At 33.5% G+C, this 14,205-nt stretch overlaps 2 protein-coding genes across 7 annotated transcripts in view; one reads left to right on the forward strand and one right to left on the reverse strand.

Annotated features, from left to right (window-relative positions):
* LOC128865766 (cytochrome b5 reductase 4) overlaps positions 1 to 14,205 on the reverse strand; it is a 48,256-nt gene that overhangs the window by 17,307 nt on the left and 16,744 nt on the right. The window contains exon 2 of one of the 3 annotated variants that reach the window (XM_054106095.1): positions 2,838 to 2,924. The exons of the other annotated variants lie outside the window; for them this stretch is intronic. The gene's annotated coding sequence lies outside the window, so the exon portion shown is untranslated. The remainder of the gene's footprint in view (positions 1 to 2,837; positions 2,925 to 14,205) is intronic. 3 annotated transcript variants of the gene reach the window in all.
* LOC128865764 (fatty-acid amide hydrolase 2-B) overlaps positions 1 to 14,205 on the forward strand; it is a 36,277-nt gene that overhangs the window by 12,814 nt on the left and 9,258 nt on the right. The window contains exon 1 of one of the 4 annotated variants that reach the window (XM_054106091.1): positions 12,986 to 13,007. The exons of the other annotated variants lie outside the window; for them this stretch is intronic. The gene's annotated coding sequence lies outside the window, so the exon portion shown is untranslated. Of the gene's footprint in view, positions 1 to 12,985; positions 13,008 to 14,205 lie in introns of those variants that run through there. 4 annotated transcript variants of the gene reach the window in all.

Genomic DNA, 14,205 nt, shown 5'->3' on the forward strand with positions numbered 1-14,205 from the left:
ATGAAGTATTGCGAATATTACTCAATTATGCGCGCAGGTCGGTTTCAAGTATTGCTATGGGTGCCACTTACCAGTAAGAGGAAGAAACGTGCATTGTTTCGAGGGCATCGATTCAAAGCGAGGCTGTTGTTAAATGATTATTTTGATAGAAATGGTGGCAACGTATTATATCAAATATAAATATATAAGATTGTGTGTTCCTAAATGGAAGCATAAGTGTTTAACTATGAACAATATGCTCTGGCATATGAGATGGATTATGCGGTTTGCAGTATCTATGATATTCTCAAAGGCATGCAACTTCAATCTTCCACATATGCAACGTTCAAATTGACACCGTATAATTTAAATTTGTCCACCCAATTACTTCGCCTAGTAACATTTATGCCCTTTTCTCAAGTGTTGACTCAAGTCTTCCAGTTTTTTGCGGCTCAATCCTCCGATATTGATCGCGGTTGTATACGAGCAGAAAGATATCGAACTGTCCACAAAAATATGTGGTTTGTGGTGATTTACGGTTAAAATTGGCAATTCATTAACAACCAAAACAAACCCCAGCTTAAGTAATTTTTATACATACATACATATGTAACACATGGACTGAAAAGTCCCGGACCTAACAAAGAAAACACGATTGTTTTTTTGGTTGAATATCAGCTTTATTCACCAACGTAATTTCCATAAAGAACAACCAAATCATTCCAGCGTCGCTCTAACATTTCAATACCACATTTGTAGAACGATCGAGCGAAATTCCTTACCAGAGAGCATATTTTTAGATTTATAGGTTTGCGAACATCCAGTAGTTGCTGAGAGCCTAATCTGGCGAATGCAGTGGATGTGTGAGCAATTCGAAGTTCAATTTTTGCAGTTTTGCAATCAGCAACACGTTCTTGCTTTTGGTCAACAGTGAGCAAACGCGGCACCCACTTTGAACAGAGTTTTCTCATAGTCAAAAGCTCATGTAACATAACGTCAACGCGTTCTTTTGATATCTTTACGATGTTAGCTAACTCACGCAACTTCACATTTCGATCATTCAAAACGAGTTTGTAGATTGTTTTGATATTTTCTGGGACTACCACCTCTCATTTTAAGTCCGCAAACCATCGTTTTATTGTTGTTTCTGATGGATCGGAGTCCCTATAACACTCTTCCAGCCTTTGCTTCACTTGATCGGTATGCTTTCCCATCAAGAGGCAGTATAAAATTGAAACACAAAATTCTTTTTCATCCATTGTTACACAAGCACAATAACTTTTCGAATTAACAGCTGTCTTTTTAAGATTAGTACTAATAACTGAAAAAGCGGTAAATGCAGTAAAACTAGTGCCATTTATGTGTTAGGCCCGGGACTTTTCATCCCATGTGTTATCTTGCTTAAACCGTGAGGGAAATTGTCTTGTATTTAGAAGAAAAAAGTAAGACTACTTACCATAAGCCAGGGCAAGGCATTTAGAGTTCAAATTGCCACAAGAAAAACAAAGTATAATGCAAGTGTCTGTATGATAATTTGCTATAAAAAAGTGTCAAAGTCAGTACAAAACTGGATTAAAATGTTTTAGCTATTAGCTAAACAAAAGGTGTATATTGAAATAAAAACTAGTAAAACACCTTCCAAAGAGAAAGAAATGAAAAAAATTTCGAAACTGTTTTATTTGTATACTAAATTTTTTCATACATTAATCACAACCCTTTACCAGATGATTTTTTGATTATTTAAAGTAGTGAACAAATTTCGCTAGATCAAAGTCTCACAAAAAGTGACTTGCTATTAAGCGTGTAGTAGCTACAAATTACCTACTTGTATATATGTGTGTGCATACTGTTATAGTACAGTGTACGACTGTTGTAATATCTACAATATATACATACATATGTATGACACATTTAATTTGCTTTGTTAATGTGCAACTTCACTGCAAAAAGTCAACGCAATTAATTATCATATGGAAGAAATAATTGCATGCCTAGAAAGCCGCGCATTTTATTTTAATTGCAGTATACTGTCCAAATACTGTAAGCATGTTGCGTTAACACTCAAAAAATTTATTGTACAATTCGAGTTTTGAAAATATTAATAATAATAAATAAAAATCATATCATCAAAAAAAAAAAAAAAAAAAAAAACATGAATTAATAAAAAAATAAAATAATAAAAATAATGATAATAATAATTAATAAACAAATAAAATATTAAAAAAAATAATAATAAAAAAAAATAAATAAAAATCATGAATTAAAAAAAAAATAAAACAATAAAAGAAACGAAAGTAATTAATAAATAATTATAAAATAATAAACAAATTATAATAATAATTAATAAAAAAATAATATAAAATAATAAAAATAATGATAATAATTAATAAAAAATTAAAATAATAAAAATAATGATAATACTAATAAAAATTAATAAAAAAATAAAATAATAAAAATAATAATTAATAAAAAAATGATAATATTACTAAGCTTTTAGCCTATCACATAACGGCGTATTGACTTATGAGAATGATTTCCATAGTTAGAAATGCACTTGGAGATTTGTCATTACCTGCCAATGAGCAACAGTTTTTTTGTTTTAATCTCTTTTTAGCACATTTACACTGCCAAATTTCTACTAGTTGATTTAAATTTAAAATTTTCGAAGAATTTGCGTAAAAATATGTTTAATATAAAAATAATAAATACCCTATTCAATTTCAAAATGCTTAATTTTATGTAAATGAATGTTTTACAACCAGCTGTTGAATATCTTACTTATAAACTAGTCAACATAATTCTGACATAATACAATAACATAATTTCCCTCCTGGTCACAAACTTTATAATTTTATTACCTTATGTAACATAGTTTTTCTAACAGCGGTCACCTCTCGATAGACAATGGCAAAACCTCCGAGTGCATTTCGGCTATGAAAAAGCGCCTATAAAAAAAACCATCTACCGTTAGGAATGTTAAATCTAACGTAACAGAACCTTACATACTACAGGTATAAAATGAGAACAAGATAAAAGAGATAAAAGTAGTCATACACGACCGGCATATCTTACAGACTAGAGGTGTACAATTTTGCTTACAACATTCGTAAATGTTAATAACATCTCCCATAAAACAGCAATGTAAACTAACAGTACAGAGCGTTAATGAAAGATTTAAAAGCAGATCTCGGAAATGAAAAATCAATATGCATATACAGTCGAACTTCGATAACTCGAACTATGACATGCCACAAAAAAAAATCGAGTTATCAAGATTTCGAGTTATCAAATATAACATACATATGTACATACATACATAAAAATCCATAAACAAAATAAAACGTGATGGAAAAATAAAACAATCCACAAAACTCAAGGGTTAGCAAACAATTTTATTGATAAAACAGTACATGCTTCGAATTATGTATAGTTGCTATATAATATTGTATGTGTATATTTTAAAATTATATATACATAATTAAGAACATAGTACGAATAGATGTATAGCTTTCATTCGTTTAAAGTAAAAAAGTCAGTTATTTGGGATTGACGAGAGGATTTTTTATTCTGATCTTCAAAAAAAGCTTCAATATTATTTAAGCCATTGTACAGAGAATCGGTTATATGTTCATTGGTTTTTAAATATGACCGCAAAATCTTGAATGAATTTGCAACTAGCTCGTTTGAAACTGGTTGCAGCATATCATCTTGCAAATCATCTTCTATATCACTTTCGCTATCATGCTCAAATTCGGATTTAGATCCCAATAGCTCTACAATATCTTCATCTGTGGGAAACTCTGAAGTAACAATATCGTCATCCACATGCATAAAATCATTAAAGGTGACACCTTCTGTACCTTTGATATTTTGCCAAGCTTCATATTCATTCTGCAGTTGAATTTCTTCCTTACTCCTTTCTTTTATGCGTTCGCTTATGAAAACCAAAGGAATATCATCTTCTTCCTGCCATTCAGAATATTGACCGAAGCCGGCTTTTCTAAAACAATTAGAGATGGTTTCAGGCTTAACATCGATATTCCATGCATTAGTTATTTCATCAACACAGTCCATTAATGTAATGTTAAGATTTTTGTTTACTTCAAAGCATTTTATAGTATTTTTTAAAATTCTGCGACGATAATGACATTTTAAATTTTGTATGACACCTTGATCGAGTGGTTGTAATTTTGATGTCATATTCGGGGGGAAAAATGCAAGTTGGATAAACTTTAATCTCTGTTGGATGTCTTTAGGATGGGCTGGGCAGTTGTCAATAAAAAGTAGAATATTTCTTCCGGCTTTTCCAAATTGTTTGTCTAAGTTAAGAAGCCATTCTTCAAAAAAAGCTCCCGTCATCCACGCCTTTGAATTTGCTTTATAGTCGAGAGGTAACCATTTAACACCTCTAAAACAGCGGGGTTGATTACTTTTACCTATCAAGAGTAATTTCAATTTTTCTGATCCATCCTAAATACCAATTAAGTCCAAAATTTGCCACAAATGTTTCCAACTCTGAAATTGAAGGACTACTACTGGAAAAAAGAAGGTTAAGAAGAGAATGGCAACAAAACAGATCCCCTGGTGCTAAGCAAAGGCTGTCTGCTGCAAATAGAAAACTGCGATGTGCACTTCACTTGGACGAAGATCGTAAAAACAAAAACTATATTGAGAGCTTATCCAATACAAAGCACACAAATTTTTCTATATGGAAAGCAGCTAAGACCATTAAGACGCCAGTAGAAGTACAAAGCCCCCTAAGAAAACCTGACGGTACATGGGCTCGTAGCGCTGAAGATAAAGCGTCGATATTCGCCGATCATCTGAGTAATGTTTTCCAACCAAATTCTTCTGCAAATGAACAAATACTAGAAGAAAGTAGTGGCAACGCATCGTTAAACTCAGAACCAATCAACATAGCTCCTGAAGATATTCAGGCAGTTATTAACAAGAATCTTAAGGTGAAAAAGGCGCCAGGTTATGACGCAATAACACCATTAATGATAAAAAATATACCACAAGTCGCTATAATTGTGCTGTCTGTAATATTTAATGCAATCATCGAGGTAGGCATTTTTCCAAAGAGCTGGAAAACGTCTTTAATAATAATGATTCCTAAGCCGGGCAAAGACTTAAATGTGCCATCGTCCTATCGACCAATCAGTTTGTTGCCGTGTTTGTCAAAATTATTTGAAAAAGTTTTGAGAAACAAAATGATGCCGATTTTAAACGAACGTAATATAATCCCTCCACATCAGTTTGGTTTTCGAGAACAACATGGGACAATCGAGCAAGTAAATCGGTTAACTGCGGAAATAAGAAAATGTTTTGAACTTAAAAAATACTGTTCAGCAATTTTTATAGATGTGGCACAGGCATTTGACAAAGTTTGGCATGAGGGTCTCATACATAAAATAAAACGCTGTTTGCCACCTATTACACACAAAGTTCTGGAGTCGTACTTAACAAACAGACAATTCAGAGTAAAATGCAACGATTATGTGTCTCATGAATATGAAATTGAAGCTGGTGTCCCTCAAGGCAGTGTACTAGGCCCAATTTTGTATTTAATTTATACTTCTGATCTGCCCGAGTGCGATAGTTTGACTATATCTACATTCGCTGACGACACCGCTGTGCTTAGTTCTCAAAATGATCCGTCTCTGGCATCTGGAGAGCTAAATAAATATCTCAGACTTTTAGAAAAGTGGCTGAAAAAATGGAGAATAAAAGTGAACGAAATAAAAAGTAAACATGTCACATTTTCGCTTAGAAGAGGAGACTGTCCCTCGGTTACCCTTAACAACGTATGCATACCACAGTCTGATCACGTCACATACCTTGGCGTTCACCTAGATAGGCGTTTAACATGGAGACGCCACATCGAGGCAAAGCGGCTTAATATGAGAATCAAAGCTTCAAACCTTCACTGGCTAATTAATGAGCAATCAAGATTGAGCCTTGACTGTAAAGTCCTCTTGTACAAGGCAATTTTGAAACCAATTTGGACTTATGGAATCCAATTGTGGGGAACGGCCAGCAGTTCCAGTATCGATCTTATACAGAGAGCACAGTCGAAAATTTTAAGAACCATAACTGGAGCGCCGTGGTATATAAGAAACGACAACATCCATAGGGACCTAGATGTACCGATGGTGAAGGAAGTATTCAAAAAAGTTCGTGAAAACTATCAGTTGAAATTGCAAGATCACCCGAACCCGTTCGCACGTCAACTCCTGAGTACGCAACATACGACCAGGCTTCGAAGAAATGACCTACCACCCCGATGAGTAGAGGGCCATTTGATAATTATTTATTGTAGAAAATGAGATAAAATAAAATTTTTCTTTTTAGTTCTAAGATTTGAATACTTATTGTGAGGCCTTTGAAAAGGCAGATTCAATAAACAAATAAAAAGTTAAAAAAAAAAAAAAAAAAAAATCCATGTTTGCGGCAATCATCAACGTAACGCTCTGTTTACTGTGCTTTCCTCCATGGCATTTCTGGTTTTTAAGAGTTAAGGTGTTATCTGGAAGACATTTAAAGAATAAGCCCGTCTCGTCTGCATTGAATACGTCCCGTGCTTGATAACCTTCTAATAAATAAGGTAAAACATCACGTTGCCATTTCATACAGTCTTCTTCGCTTACATCATTACTCTCACCTCACGCCTTTTTATGACATATACCAGATCTTAGAAAAAAAAAGTAACTTTGGGTGCCAGCTTGCACATTTATTTTATGAATGTACATACCTTCGTTTCCAATTACACAGGCCGACAAAATTTAACCAACATTCAGACCCAGAAACCAGACTATATATTTCCGAAGGTTTATGATGCGCTGAATCCAAATCTGGCCTCAGAATTGCTCTATTAGTTTGAGTTTTCGAGATATCCTAACCTAAAAGTGCAAAAAACCCCATTTTTGCCCATATTTGAGGTTATGTAGCCTTGCAGATGTTTTCTTTCACCAAAATTAAAGGATGGCATCTTTAAATACAATCCTCCTTTTTTCAAATGGCGTTTTGTTTGCTCAAATATCATTTTTTTCGCAGATATCGCATTTTGAAATTTTCATGTTTCGAAATTTTCCTACACCTGAAAATCGATTAAGATAACATAGACATGATATATTCGATTACTAATTTTCTTGAATTGAGTCTTATTTTTCTTAAAATTTTGTCTCACACCATAAGTGTGCTGACTCACCACATCCCTACACTATCTAACCTTTGGGTACCGAGTCACACACAGCCCTAACCCCTAGAAACCACCCCTATCATACCGCGAGCAGGCTAACCCACATAACCGCAAGCAGGCTTTCCCACAAACTCCAAATTTACATACTATTAATCCATATATTTCAGGCCCTCAAACCCAAGAAAATTAGTAAGCGACTATATCATGTCTATGTTATCTTAATCGATTTTCAGGTGTAGGAAAATTTCGAAACATGAAAATTTCAAAATGCGATATCTCTGCGAAAAAAAATGATATTTGAGCAAACAAAACGCCATTTGAAAAAAGAAGGATTGTATTTAAAGATGCCATCCTTTAATTTTGGTGAAAGAAAACATCTGCAAGGCTACATAACCTCAAATATGGGCAAAAATGGGGTTTTTTGCACTTTTAGGTTAGGATATCTCGAAAACTCAAACTAATAAATTAATTTTAGTTATCAATCCGAATTTTGCATGGACAGAGAAGCAGATATTACTTTAAATTATTTCGGATACTTTTCCTTGTAGACTAGTGTTATCGAGCCAACCAGTGCTTGCCTTGAAATTCGGTTGTTCTAATTTTTGACTAAATTCCAATGCTGTTTCTTTAAGTAATCCTCCGGATATAGGCAAATTCCGTGTTCTTGCCGATTTAAACCATTCTAAAACTGCTTTGTCCACATTTACGTATGTTGGCTTTTTTAGTCTCTTTGAACTCCCACTTGCACCACCACTTTCGATTGCAGTAATAACCGTTTGTTTATTTTTGAAAATAGTTGACACTGTATTTGCCGGAATAGCATACTTTACAGCTACATCTTTTTTTCGCGCACCCATTTCTACTTCCTTTATTAGTTTAAATTTTTCATCAATAGACAAAGTTTTTAAACAACGTTTTGAAGACATATCAACAGAGTTTATTTTCGCGTAAGAACTACTAATAAAATACCTGTGGACTTAAACAGTGCAGCAACCCAACTGCTGACATCTGTTTTTGCTATAAAATAAGCAACACGTAATAAGGGGATTCCCCCGGAAATTCCTGTGGACTTAAACAGTGCAGCAACCCAACTGCTGACATCAGTTTGCTATAAAATAAGCAACACGTAATAAGGGGATTCCCCCGGAAATTCGACTTATCAAAGCTGGCGCCAAATATTCTGTTCGAGTTATCAAGATATTCGAGTAATAGAAGTTCGAGTTATCAAGTAAAAATAACACACAATTCTCACTCTAAACGCTATTGCCAAGCAATTTGGTTCGAGATATCAAATATTCGAGATATCGAAGTTCGACTTATTGAGGTTCGACTGTATATTTTTTGAGACTATAATAAATTTGGAACACCAAGAGCTTTACTAGGTATTTTAAAACTAATCAGCCCGAGAAATTCAGAACCATCAATGGAGTTACTGATTACGTCGTAAATAAGCATAAGAGAGTGAATTATTATTCCGCTTTCAAGTGTATTTAAACTAATTAACATACAGCGTGAACTATGAGAGGGAAATGGCTCTTCAAATTTTATTCGGTTGGTTGCAAACCGAATGAACTTACGTTGCACCAATTCTATTCTAGTAGCATATAAATTATAGATCGAATTCCATATAATAGAGGGGTACCCGAGTTTTGAACGAATTAAACAGTTGTAGAGAAGCTTCCTAATATACGGATTTTTGAAGTCCTTTGTGTAGCGGCGCAAAAATGCTACTTTACTGTAAACCTTAGGAAGCACATAACAAATTTGATTTTTGAAAGTAAAACATTTATGGAAGACAACTCCAAGATCAACAAAATCCCGATCCCACGACAGTCGGTTCTACGTTACCGGAACGACCCGGATTTATATCCGGCCAAGGACTATCACTTCAGCAGCATTCCCCGTATGTATGGGGAATTTTTATCTGCTACAACAACAACAACATCAACAAAATTATTTACTGAAATAAGTTGGTATTAAAAACAGTATAACACGCAATTATAACACAACAATAATATGATAACACACAAAAACTAGCAATTAAAGTAGAGGTTTTTGCATCACAAACTATTGTACTTTTTTTGATTTTTAATATATTGAAACTAAATTAAATTAAAAATATTGACAATATGAAATACTGGAGATCGAAGAGCGCATAGATTCGAAATTGCAGGCACGCTTTGCTAAGCATGATGGAAAGAATAATGAGATGACGCTTATCGTGGTCCCGTTACTTTGCTCTCAGCGAATTTGACAACAAGTTACGTGATTTTAGCTCCAGTATGGCCAGATTACCATTTTCGTAACTTGATTTAGCATTTTTTTTTTGTTATTTAGTCTGAGAGTCTTAGTTCTTTCTTTATGACATTTTTCTAGCCTGTTCTAATTAAAAGTAATGTTTATAATTTTGTAAAATATACATTTTTTTTAAATTAGTTCAATAATTCACTTAGTTTTATTTAGCTTTACTTTTTTTAACATCTGGTGGCATTGCCCGCGATTGCAGATGTTGTTAGTGTTCTTCTCCTTTCAACAGTCAAATCTCTCTCTCGCTACTGCAGTATTGCCTACCTTTGGATATAAAAACGCACTAAAATTCCCATTCAAAGAAAATAACACAACAAATTTTTATTGAATCATTTAAAGAATTTTGTATGCGTGACAAATTGTCTTTAGAATGTCCGTTTTTTTTTTAATAAATGTGATTATGCTTATGTACAATTTAATTTATAAGTTATTTTTGTCAATCGAGACTCTTTTGTTAAGGGAACGACTTATTTGCTATATTTGAGGTTATGTAACTAGATAAGGTACTCTTTTCGTAAAAATGTCAGTATGGTTTCTTTAGTATTTTCTGGTAATTTGTTGCTTATTTTTATAATGAATACACCTCTTAATGCCCTATGTCCCACTAAGGATTGATGGCCGGAAGAAACGATTACACCTCTATGGTTTTAATCCACATTCAGTAAATTCAAACGCCTTTTAAAATGTGTAAAAAGTTTTCAATCTTAAAAAGAGTTTAGAGAGGGATGTTTAATATTCTTCCATAACCTTAAAAGGAGCAAAAATTAAATGCACACTTTCAAAATGTCAAATTTTATAAAAGCCAACTAATTTTCATTAGCACTAAAATCTTCTCAGAGTGGCCTTTTTTAACCTTCTTTTGTATAATAATACAGTTATTTTTAAACCTAAAGTTTCGGTAACTTTAAATTTAAAAAAAAGAATCAAACACGAAACTTCAAAATTTTCGCATTTTCGGTATAAAAAAGCACTTTGCGAAGAGCAAATGGTTGGCAATACTGCACAACTCAGCAAACGTGACGTCACGTACTCTCTGATGGGCGCAATCTTCTTTCTATCATTCTTGTTTGCTAAGAATATAAGAAAACTTGGAGACTGTAAGAAAGGAGAGAGAGAGAGAGATGTTTCTGGACTGATTGCTTTGCTGATGCATTCGATACGACTTGTAGATATTTGGCTTCAAATTACGAATTTTCTTTCAACGAATACAAGCAAAATATGAGCGGCACAGCTTCAGCGAATAGTTTTGTATTCTTCTTTGTTTGAAAACACTTTATTTGATTAAAACTAATATGCTTTCGTCATTAAAGCCGGCTCAGTTTAACTCGCTATAATTTGTTGTGTTGCTGTCTACGAAAATTTAATTGCAAGTATTTATTTACAGTTTTTTTTTCTTTCATTTTTCTATGACATAAGGTATTTCTAATGCAAAACAATATTATTCGTCATTGTATAATTGAAATTATTTATGATTATTGATATTATTAGTTATAGTTTATTATTGTTATGTAGTAAAAGGAGTGTGTGAATAAATGAATGAGTGGAAAAATGTATCAGAGATTATGATGAATGCATGGTTTTGTAATAAAGGTATCGGAATTTTTTTCTGTAATAAAGGCACCGGAACTACGAATTGATATTAGAAAAATTGAATCTAGTTTGAGATTTGACTAGAATGTAACACAGCCAAGAAGTTTAATCAGAAATCAGCGTTTACTCTTCTAAAAATCTTTGACGTGCTGAATTCAAATTCGGGTTCATAAATGATTTGATAAGCGAGATTTTTTAACATAAAATTGCAAAACACACGATTCAGGCTTATATTTGAGGTTATGTAGTATCGCAATAAAAGAGCATTTTCGTAAACAAAACCAGCAAATCCATGCAAAGCACAGCATTTTGCTGTGGAATTTTCTGTTCATGTAAAAAATATCCAGTAACTTAATTTCCGAGCACTCGCTCGCAAAGAGAAAAATATCAAAAAAAGTACATGAACGCAAAACCAGGAACAATTTGCAAGTTTTACGAACAGCTGATTAAATTGTTGGCGGGAGAAATTACGCGAATTAAAAATGAATATTACGCTAATGAAAATACCGAATATGTTTTTTTTCTGTACTAGTAGAGTGTTGAATATAAAGAAATTTATAAATTCAGAAATTTCGAAGTTCAAGAAAATTTTTAAATTCAAAATTTTTTTAATGCGTAAAAAATCTGTAAAACAAAAACAAATTTGCGATTGCTATTTGTGTTACAATAACTTATATCAATAGTAAATGCCCCTTCTTAATTATCAATTGCGATCACCGTAGCCGAATAGGTTGGTGCGTGTCTACCATTCAAATCCCCAAGCATGAAATACCAAATGATGGAAATGGTTTTTTTCTAATAGCGGTCGGCTCCAAGTGTATTTCTGCTATGAAAAAGTTCCTCATAAAAAAATATCTGAATCTGTTCGGAGGTGCCATAAAACTGTAAACCCCTTTATTTATGGAAAAAACAGCAAAACGCGCACCACATGTAGGAGGAGGAGCTCGGCCAATCAACCAATAAAGGGTGTAAGCGCCAATTATATTATATATACATTTATGTCGAATTGCACATACAAACAAATAATGATGGCTAAATGTATTCCTAATGTCGTTCCAAATACTGTAGTGTGTGGTGTATCAAATAATCAATACCAATGGACAGCTATCACGCAGCTAAAGAATGTTCACATTTTCGAAGTTCATATACATTATGTCGGATACACGAATAGTCCTGTGAACTTTGCAGTTTCAGGTAATTATATAACAAAATATTTAATGACTGCCTCAATGTGCTGAACGACTTTGGAACCATACCACAAAGGAACATAACAAAAATTAAAACGCCCTCCCAAAGTGACTGCAAAGGTAAACGGTTTATAACCTTCCTTATATGTGTGGGGAATGTTTGTACTGTTAAAACAACATCAATAATAACAACAACAACATAAAAGGTTTAACCGACACTGAACATAATGTTGAAAACAACTAGCCTGTGCTCGGTTTATGCTTCCAACAGAGGAGGCAAAAACACTGTTTTAGTTAGACCATTTTAGGTAGGCTCCGTAATTTCAACAGAAAGGGTCATACACTATACACGAGGCACTGGCATAGGAAGTATCGAAGCTTATCGAAATCATCGGCATATAAGATTAGAAGGGTTCACAGAAGTGTTTCGCAATAATAATTCATGAAATACCTCGTGCGGTGTGTCATAATGTAAACTAAAATTACTACTAAACTTATAAACTAACAAAAAGGCGGAAATAAAAATTGTAAGCTTACTTTCTTTCAAGCTTTATTTCTGATGCTGGTTATAGGTATGTGCGCATATCTACATGCATACTCACATACATATGTACACTAAAGATAGATGTAAAAAAAAACACGGCAGTTGAGTAATTATTGTTATGGTGTGTATTTAGCTAGTACAACAAATCAACAAAAACAAAATATAAAAATTACAACCTAAAAGAGAACGAGCGAGACCGGTAAGTTGGAGACTTGCTAAAGCAAATCGCAAGTTTTTATCAGAAATACATAAAATGAATATGCATGAATGTAAGGACGCACTATAAATAAAATAAATAAACACACGACCATAAAATTATAACCGACAAAGAAATTGTGCTGAGTAGTCAAAGTCATCAAAATCGACAAACATTTTAACTAGTTTGAAAAGCCACTTATAGATAGACGAGTGATCAGATGAACTCTTTCATGCATTAATACAATAAAGTCCTACAAAAAAGATATCGGATCACAGCCAAGATCATCTGCGTTCAATGTGCAATAAGCAGCTCCACGTGGTATTCAAGTAATTAGCTCTTTGAAGCCTGCAGATGAAATTAATATGATCTGTATTGAAATTCATGTCGAGCTATAAATATCCAAAATATTATACCCAATCGGTTAACTCTTTTTTCGAAATTTATTAGACATAATTTAGGTCGACAAGTATGATTCAAAACTTCAGAATGCTTTAAAGGTTACCTTAGAATTAATTGCTTGATAATTATTCGAGTTAGGGAGTTGTTAGAAGTCCAGCACAGCGGCTTCTGTAAGAGTTGTAAAAAAGGAAGAACCTGAGAGAGAGAGAGAGTGACAAATTAAATTTTCGAAAAATTGGACTAACTAACACCTCTTTGAAAACGTTGACTGGACTCTCTCAGTAGAATTATTTAGATATACACAGATATGTACATATGTAGGGGCAAGTTCGAGAAAGTGCTTCTTTCCTGAACATGGCAGTGACTCTTTGAGGTCCCTAGCTGATTGATTTAAAATCAGTCTATGTTACTTATGTAAACTAACCAAAGAAATGAAAAAATCTAAATTTTTACATGCCTTATTTTCGAACCACATCTAGGCGAATGTTTTGAAAGACCCTTTATACATATGTATATTATAAGTTACATATATATTTGGCACCTACATTTTTGGGTGTTTGGCCGAGTTCTTCCTCCTATTTGTGGTGTGCGTCTCGACTCTTTTACATAAATAAAGGGATCTACAGTTTTGTGCCGCCTGCGGATGTTTTTTAAGAGGAGCTTTTAATGGCAGAAATATATTCGGAGGTTTGAGATTGCCTGCCGAGGAGCGAATGCTATGAGAAAAAAAACTTGTTCTATCATTAGATGCTTCGTGCCTGGGGTTTCGAACCTGTACACTTTCGAATGATAGTGACGC

The sequence above is a fragment of the Anastrepha ludens genome, chromosome 6 (assembly GCF_028408465.1).
Source record: "Anastrepha ludens isolate Willacy chromosome 6, idAnaLude1.1, whole genome shotgun sequence".
NCBI classification, from domain to species: domain Eukaryota; kingdom Metazoa; phylum Arthropoda; class Insecta; order Diptera; family Tephritidae; genus Anastrepha; species Anastrepha ludens.